General features: G+C 34.6%; 1 pseudogene; it reads left to right on the forward strand.

The window, feature by feature from the left end:
* Nucleotides 1-389: 389 nt before the first annotated feature.
* On the forward strand, nucleotides 390-986 carry LOC102738822 (fatty acid-binding protein 5 pseudogene; annotated as a pseudogene).
* Nucleotides 987-9,707: the final 8,721 nt, after the last annotated feature.

Consider the following 9,707-nt stretch of genomic DNA (forward strand, 5'->3'; position numbering starts at 1 on the left):
CTCAAATAAATAAATAAAATCTTTAAAAAAAAAAAAAAACAAAAACAAAAGAAGGAAACTGATTCCTGTCACACACCACTAACAACCAAAAATGTCTCCAGATACTGCCAAATCACCTGGGGAATAAAATCAATCAATAGGGCACCTGGGTGGCTCAGTTGGTTAAGCGACTGCCTTTGGCTCAGGTCATGATCCTGGAGTCCCGGGATCAAGTCCCACATCGGGCTCCCTGCTCAGCGGGGGGTCTGCTTCTCCCTCTGACCCTCCTCCCTCTCATGCTCTCTGTCTCTCATTCTCTCTCTTGCAAATAAATAAAATCTTAAAAATAAAATAATAAAATAAAATAAAATAAAATATATGTGGTGTAAGCCATGCTCCCGATGCCCCACTCTGCTCCTCTCACTAGGCCTAGCGGCCTGCGCCCACCATGGCCACCATTCAGCAGCTGGTAGGAAGATGGCGCTTAGTGGAAAGCAAAGGCTTTGGTGAATACATGAAGGAAGTAGGAGCAGGAATGGCTCTGCGAAAAGTGGATGAAATGGCCAAATCAGATTGTATCATCTCTTCTGACAGCAAAAACCTCACCATAAAAACTGAGAGCACTTTGCAAACAACACAGTTTTCATGTAACCTGGGAGAGAAGTTTGAAGAAACTACAGCTGATGGCAGAAAAACTGAGACTGTCTGCAACTTCACAGACGGCGCATTGGTTCAACGTCAAGATTGGGAAGGGAAGGAAAGCACAATCACGAGAAAATTGGAAAATGGGAAATTAGTGGTGGAATGCATCATGAATAATGTCACCTGTACTCGGGTCTATGAAAAAGTAGAGTAAAAATTCCATCATCATTGTGGACAGGAATTAGCTGTGAGGATGAACAAGCTCAGTTCAATGAGCAAATCTCCATACTGCTTTTTTTTCATTACTGTGTCCAATTATCTTTATCACAAACATTTTACATGCATCTATTTCAAAGTGTTGATTTAATTAGTAAATTATTTGTTTGTGCTAATACAAACTGTGGGTTTTTCATAAAATCAATGGTTAGTAAATAACCTTTGGTTATTAAATAAATTTGTTAGTAAATAAATATTGGTTAGTAAATAAATTTGTGCTAAAAAAATAAATAAAATAAAATACATGTGGTGTATCCTCAGCGTCTAATTCATCCTCTTTGCAGGGGCATTAAAAAATAACACAATAAGAGAACAAATTTGATTTTATACATATTTTTTTTCGATTGAAATTGAAAGGGCCTGACAATTCTTGTTTGTGCTGTGGGCACAGTAAAATCTCAAAATATAAAGCTGAATATATAATTGAAGTCCCCAAATTTATAATCAAATAAGGAACATGGAGGAAAGTTAGGGAAGAAAGACATATCTCTGCCTCAATGAACTTAATTTTTAAAATATTTTTCTGGATATATTTGACTTAGGAACTGAGTGTATAATCCTTTCCTCAATATGTTCTAATTCTTGTTTCTTTTTAAAGATCTCTGAATTTCTTTCAAATTGAATATTTGTTTCTATTCAAAAATAAACTACTTTTCTTCTCCTTTTTAAATGTTTGGTTATGTAAGATGTAAAATTAATATTATTATAACTCAGATTACAAACTTTCTGTGTAGGATCATTTTGACATTAAAAACATTTGACACATTGTATAATTTATTCTGCAATGATATTTCTTAATTAGTTAATTGGCTTGTATGACTTCTAATCTTAATCTATATGACTTTTGAATCTAATTCATAAATATTTTATTAAATTCATTAACATTTAAGCCATTTAACAATAATAGCTCTTGATTAATTTTCTCTTCAGATAGGATTTTTTGTAATCTTTTTCAGTTCAAAAAAGGAAAGGGATGAACTGCTAGTTTACTTACTTTTTAAAATTTAATTTAGAATATTAAGTTTATAGAACTTTGATCTTCAGATTTTTCTAGTTCTATCACACTACTTGTTAGAGTGAAAGAGGTTAATAATTTGTCCAATTGTGTTGAAAATTATACATATTACCCATAGACAAACACACACAATGGACAAAGTTTCAGGTATGAAAGATGAATAAATTCTAGAGATCTGCTATACAACACTGTAAAAAAAGTACACCCCTATTTTATTTCTTGTTTTTTGTTTGTTTGTTGTTTTTAAAGATTTATATATTTATTTGAGAGAGAGAGAGCATGAGTGGGAGGGACAGAGGGAGAAGGAGGGAGAATCAGACTCCTCACTCAGCGTGGAGCCCAATGTGGGGCTCGATCTCATGACCCTGAGATCACAACCTGAGCCAAAAACAAGAGTCCAATGCTTAACCAGTTGCACCACACAAGCACCTATCTTATTTCTATTATATACACCTGAGGAAAAAATTCCCCAAACGTTACAGTTCATGATGATAAAAAGACAACTACAAACAGAACAAAACAAAACTAATTCATGTTTTCACCTAAATATTCAATATTGCTGGGTGAAAATCACCCAAGATTAATTTACATTACCATAAAATTATGACTTCAAGCCTCAACCATTCATTTAACACTCCCCAGCAGTTCTATATTACTTCCCTTGCAAATCAGGATACGATGCCAGAATTTACTGTTGTATAGCTCCATGTGTTCCCATTTTCTTTCAGTTCTCTAAATGGAATTTAGTGAATAACTCCTTTTTACTCCTGTTTTTATCAAAGTACCGTCTGTTCTTTTTGTGCTCTGGGAATCAGGTCCTGTTTGATCTTCTCAAGGATTAATTCCTAAATTATCACTTTGATATCCTGTTTGTAACAACTCTTCTAAACTACTATATAATTCATATTCAGATATCATCCCCCATATATAAAAACACCCTCCTGGTCCCATCCCCCCATCACAGCTACCACCTAATTTTTCTGCTTCCTTTCACAGAAAATCTGACCAAAAAAACTTTCTGAAGTTTTATCTTCTACTCTATCACCTCCTGATTATCTTGTCAATCTTCTGTTATCCTCAACTAAAACAGATCTTTTCAAAATTCGTAATGAGTATTAACTTTTTTGTAAGCTAATTGAAAGTTCTATTCTTAGAACACTTTTATTTTGACTTTCCTGACACCACTCTCCTGGTTTAATTTATGTCTCAATTGGCTATTAATTTGCCCAATTATTTGTGTCTTTTTTTATTCCACCTCTATTATTCTGCAATAACCCTAACCTCTGTTCTGTTCTCTGCTCTATCTACAGTTTCTCTTTGAGTGATAGCAAGGTAACATGTGAACCCAGAAGTTTAACAAACATCTGGATAAACACACACACACACACACACACACAATCTTCCCTAAGATTCAAATTAACCTAACTGACTCTCTACAGGACATCTACAATTGTATGTTGCGTGTTTTTGTCAATAAGTATTATTTTATATTATAAAGTCTGATAATTCTGTTATCTGAAAACAAAAGTGATACCTCATTAAAAGTGAAGGGCGCAGAGTGTCATTCCTTCTTCTTCTTTTCTTTTCTTTTTTTTTTTTTTAAGATTTTATTTATTTGAGAGAGAGCATAAGCAGGGGACAAGGGTAGAGGGAGAGGGAGAAGCAGACTCCATGCTGAGTGGGGAGCCCAGTGCAGGACTCCATCCCAGCACCTTGAGATCTTGACCTAAGCCAAAGGCAGATGCTTAACCGACTAAGCCACCCACATGCCCCCTTCTTCTGTTTTCTGTTTCCCACTGCTGGTAATTTATTTTATTGTGAGTATAATCATAATCCCATTGTTTATTATAAGAGGGCTACATTCTCTTCTTCAGACACACCCAGACCTCTTATCTGTAGGCATTTGTGCATGTAATTTTTGTTTAGCCTAAAAAGCTGCTTCACAAGCACTCACAACCTACATATTTCAGCAGAAATATCTGTGCTAAGGAAAATCTTCCACTGATAACTCTAACTAAAGTTATTATTTCTTCAGCCTGTTTACTTCCTACATAGCATACATAGCATTTATTGCTATGGTATTTAAATTTTTCATTTTAAATGGTTTATTGCCTATTTCCATCCTTAGAACATACGCTTGATGGGCATATTTCCTATGAGACAGATTTATAAACTGGAAAAGAGATAATTCTCACATCATTTTATTTTCTTTATGAAACTATCATTTTTATTTTATGTACTCCTTTGCCTCCTGTATCTTTTAGCTAAGCTGCTCTGCCCTCGCCCTGAACTTTTGATAACTCTCTTTAAAGACCAAATGGAATTTCCACATGCATTTCCACAGGCATTCTGCAATGAGAATGTTCAGATCACTACTCATTATTATATTACTGGACATTTGAAATATAATTTCTTCCCATTGCTCTGTCACAGAATATGAAGAGCAGAGTACCATGTACCAGTTACCAATCACAGGAGTGTAGAGCACTGTGTGCCAGTTATCCTTCCAGGGGAGGAAGCTCTTCTACCCATTGCATCGCGGTATGAGAGTTTTCAAGGAAGACACACCACAGTCAAGCACAGGATGGAGTAACACTTCACTAACATAGAGAAGAGGCACAGCAATATCAGTTTCAGCAGTATGTGCAGGTCCTCTATGACCAGTGGGTCTCTCCTGGCTGCTGAAGGCAAAGGAATTTGCCCAATGCTCTCTTTCATACGGTAGTGGAAGGAACCAGCAGCAGAGTTGGCCAGATGCCATATGATGCACACACTTTAAGCGGAAACAAAAGAACACTCATTGAGCCTAGAAAAGGGAAAGATATTCCCATACAAGGCAACAAGCTTGGCACAGGGTATTTGAACCCATTTCTTGGTAAGGGTGTGTTCTAGGCCTGAGACCCATTCTTATATGGCCAAGTGGAGGCTGAAAGGCTGTGCTCATGAGATTGCCTTTCCCAACAGAATGGAATTAACATTTTACCCAGAAGTCATACTTGATTTTTTTTCCTCTTCCTTCTGACCTAATTAGGCATCCTACCTTGTTATTTTAAGATCACACTGCCATTTTTTTCTTCCAGTTATGATTTCAATAGCTAAGTGTAAGTTATTCACTGTCATTCAACTGCACAATTGTAATAGCCTTATAATTGGCTAATTGTATCCCATCCACTTCTCTATAAATCATCCACATTTTAATCAGAACTATCTTTATGAAATAAAACTTTTACAATTTTCTTACCCAGTTTGCAGTTGACTCATGAAATTTAAAACAAAACAAAATGTTCTCAGTCATTGCTTGGAGTCAACCAACCCAACTAAGATCCACTTGATTCCTTTCTACCCAACACTGGAAATTGTTACTCAGTAGATCTGGTTTTGCACCAGGGACTCTGTAATTCTAGACATTATCCCAAGTGATTTTGACAATCTCCCAGTTTGGGCAACAGCTGTTCTAGACAAGATCAGTTCCCAAAACCCTTTTGGAATTCTTCCTCCTGACTCCTCCACTTATAATATGTTTTTTATATAAATATACATATTTTTCAAAACAGCTCAAATTTTACCTTATTCAAATGCTTTTAAAGTAAAACCTTCACGGGACACCTGGGTGGCTCAGTCGGTTAAGCGTCTGCCTTCGGCTCAGGTCATGATCCCAGGGTCCTGGGGTCGAGTCCCACATCGGGCTCCTTGCTCAGCCAGGAGCCTGCTTCTCCCTCTGCCTGCTGCCCCCGCTGTTCGTGCTCTCTCTCCTCTCTCTGACAAATAAATAAATCTTAAAAATAAAATAAAATAAATAAAATAAAATAAAACCTTCACTTAAAAAATCAATCTCAACTTTTTCATCTTTCCATTGTATGTTATTTCTAATTACATTTTAGATCTTATTAGTTTGTCAAATAACTGACATAATTTATAGATACACTTCTACATAAGTAATCATCTACATGGTAGGGGCATGTTTTCTCATTGTCATCGAGGAAAGCATATCTTTATGTTTCTGCTGATATTTTTCATTATAACTTCTTCTGTTTTGTTTTACACTTAATATTAGATTATACTCATTAACTATGTAACATGAAAATTTTGTTTACCTTGATATGGTTCTACTTTGTGCCTCATACACAATGTGCAAAGAATATAATAAGATTCAGGGGATGCCTGGGTGGCTCAGTCGGTCAAGCATCTGCCTTCGGCTCAGGTCATGATCCCAGGGACTTGGGATCAAGTCCCGCATCAGGCTCCTTGCTCAGCAGGGAGCTTGCTTCTCCCTTTGCCTCCCGCTCCCCGCCTGGTTGTGCTTTCTCTTTCTCTCTGACAAATAAATAAAAAATAAATTAAAAATAAATAAATAAATAAATAAAATCTTAAAAAAAAAGATTCAGGAATATCATTCAGATTTGATTCTGTGGAATAATCACACTGCTTTTATTGTGTTAATACTTCATTATATAATTTACCAACTGAAGAGTAAGTGCTACCAATTTGCATTTGAGTACTTGAGGTAGATGGTCTACATAATTTCCTAGTCTATTTCTCTAAAAGACCCAGGAATTTTATTGTTTCAAATGATAGGGAACAAAAAAGTCTGATATCACTGTGAATTGAATTATTTTTTATATTATATATTTTTACAAAATGAGAACATTAACTTTGGTGGTAGTTATGTAATTCAGAATATTAACAGGATATCTAAGTCAAAAAAATTCTTCTACTGAAATAATTACTTAATAAAAAGTAAACATTATTTTCTGTATTCAACCACTGGTGGTTATTAACTAAAGCTATGCTGTATTAGTAAAATGAAATTATATTTTAGATACTTATATATTTACAGGCATCGGATAGAAAGTCAATTGAAATATTCCAGAAAGCAAATTTTATGTAAATTAAGATAGATTTGATTATCTGCAAAATCACATTTTGTTTTGTAGGCCAGATAAGAGCTAAACATCTATTGTGTGCTTTCCATGTGCCAGATACTAATCTGCTAGAATTTTATAACCAAAGCATCCAGTTTTGCTTGCTTATCAGATGTGCTCCAGAGAACAATTATTATATTATTTACTTAGAGAGAGTTGTTATTTCACTATTTCTTAGTTAATTTTCATTTTACTACTAGGGATAGTATGCAGGAAGACGGGAGGAGATATTAATATGTCAATTCCAAATGCTATATATTATTTATTATGTATAATGGGAGTATGTAATGAAAAATAAATCAAAATGTTTAAAATAATTAAAAATAACTATGATAGTACTATCACCTTCAGAGTTATATTATTTTGCAACAAGATATTACTTTATACTCCATTTATTTATAGGTATATTCTAATAAATACTGGGCACCCAGCCACAAATAAGAACCAAATATTTCCTAACCATAAAATCCATCACCCTACACCCCAAATACAACTCCCTTTGCTATGTTAGTGCCCAGGCAACTTAATTCAAAATTCAGTCATCTTTGTCCCATCTTTGGATTCAAGTTCCCGTCTTTGACCCACTTTCAATAGGTGGCCATATATTATGAATTATGCCCTCCTCTGCATTTCTTACATCTGTCTCTTCATGTTCTTTTCCACTGCCCTATTTTCAACTCAACCAAGTCTCACTTGAACTACTCTGCACTATATTCTATGCATCAGTCATGGATTCTTCAGGCCATTGCTCAGATATGTTTACCTGAGGGGTGATCATATAAATCAGTTGTGCTGTACTATCACCAATATCCACTTGCTTATCGAATGTGGGCCAAGTGTGGCTATAATACGCTAGACCTCTCCTGTCTCTCAATTCTTTTTATAGAAGTATCTCCAGTTCTATGTGTTCTACTCTGATTTTTATTTTCCCCTTCCTCATTCAAATACTTGAAATCCTAGACTTAATTCAAAGTTTAATTCAAATGCCTTTTCATCCTATTAAATATTTCTGGTGGCCTTTCCCAGGATAAATTGACTCATAAAATATTTGTAATCTCTTATCCACTAATTAAAGTCTATGCTATTTTTTAGTTGCCTGTCTTATGTCTCCTACATACTGTATGGACACTGGGGCGGAGAGGGGGGGCACTAATACTGATTCCAATTAGTCTTTCTATTTATAGCAAAGGTGAGCCATGACTTGCATAAAGGCAGGCAAAAGAAAATATGGATAATCACTGTTCTGGTACTATTTAATAAAGCATTATGCATCTTTAAACTATTCTCTCTGGACAAAGGAATCAAAATTAAAAATGTTTAATCTACTTGGTTCCAGTATCTTTCTTTACCAATGCTTAATTTTTTTTTATCAGTTGTGAATTGGGAAGAACAAAAAAGATATTACACACTGTAGTCCTATCTCTTTCTCCTGTTCATTTGCAAACAATATTTTCATATAAATACATAGGCTTATGGCAAAATAAAAATAATATTTTATACAACTAAAATGTAATTAACTGTAATTGACTCCTACTCCTCCTAAGATCAGTATCAGTAAGCTTTTTATTGCCAAGTCATCAGGACTTCGTTGTTCCCGTTACTGGATACCAGTTCTTGTCTTCCTCTGGTTCTTGGGTTCTTTGTTTATATGATATTTTCTGATTTGCTGTCTGACTTTAGGCTTCTCTTACTTTAGGCCAGTTTGATGATTCTTCGGAATAAGAAAGTTTATATGCTGAGTAGAACAAGTTGCCTTCTCTAATGGAAACTTAAAGTCCAATCCTTAAAGTACAAAGCAAATCATCCCCAACTGCCCTAACTTAGGTATTGTACTTACACTTTTATTGTTGCACATGTCCATAACAGCTATAAAAAAAAAAATCTGTGTAAAGCAGGACTTTTTAGAGTCAAGCCTCTATTGGTTTTCTTAGAAGGAGAAAAATCAAATGCCCTTGCTTGGGAAGAACAAGATGTTAATTCTGTAACTGTGGAGTAAAGTATTTCATAGGCCCCCATGGATTTAGAGGTAAAAAGAATGTTTTCTAATCAGTTTTGCCTGGAAGACTCTGCTCTATTTCCCAAAAGCCCTACCTTGTAAAGTTGCTTTCTTTCTCTCATCTTCAAATGTCAACTCTCTGATGTGCAGGTAGAGGTTAAAAAAAAAAAAATTACCTGCCTAAGCACAGTGTTGCTTCCCTGGAGTGCTTGGGTGACCTAAGAATTATTCAACTAATCATATTAGTATCTGAATTCTACCCAAATCATATTTTCAAATATCAGCAGATCATATGAAGTAAAAATATTTATTTTTACTCTTAAGTAATCTTTATTTCCTAACTAGTTATTACAAGGAAACAGACTAAGATTCAGGCCACTGACTAATGGGAATCATTCTAGTTTAGTTACTTTATTAATCACCTGGTAATTGTGTTATTAATTCTAGGCTGAAGTCTACCTGAAGTCAACCATTAAGTTGCAACCACTCAGTTTATTTAGGGTACACTATTTAAAATAAAAATTCTGTTATTGTATTATATCAGATGGCATTTTTTTTCCTTTGGCGGTTCATATATTGGTAATTAAATATTATGGATATGTATGGCTTTTTTATAGTCTCATTCCCTTTAAATTGTTGTATTTAAGCCTACTTATTTTGTATTCTAAAATATTACCAAAACATTACTAAAATTTACCCACACCTCTCAAAGCACAATGGTACTCTGTTCTCTTACCTACAAATGTGGTAATAAAATCCAAATTACTAGAAATCACCCATATTCTGCTAGAAATGTAAGGTGATATTACTTGGATGGCATCATCAAAAAAGACTACTGGTAGCTACTTACCTTTCATTTAAATGAATAGGAAATTTA

Source organism: Leptonychotes weddellii, unplaced genomic scaffold, assembly GCF_054177405.1.
Source record: "Leptonychotes weddellii isolate Sample4059 unplaced genomic scaffold, ASM5417740v2 HiC_scaffold_2011, whole genome shotgun sequence".
Classification (NCBI taxonomy): domain Eukaryota; kingdom Metazoa; phylum Chordata; class Mammalia; order Carnivora; family Phocidae; genus Leptonychotes; species Leptonychotes weddellii.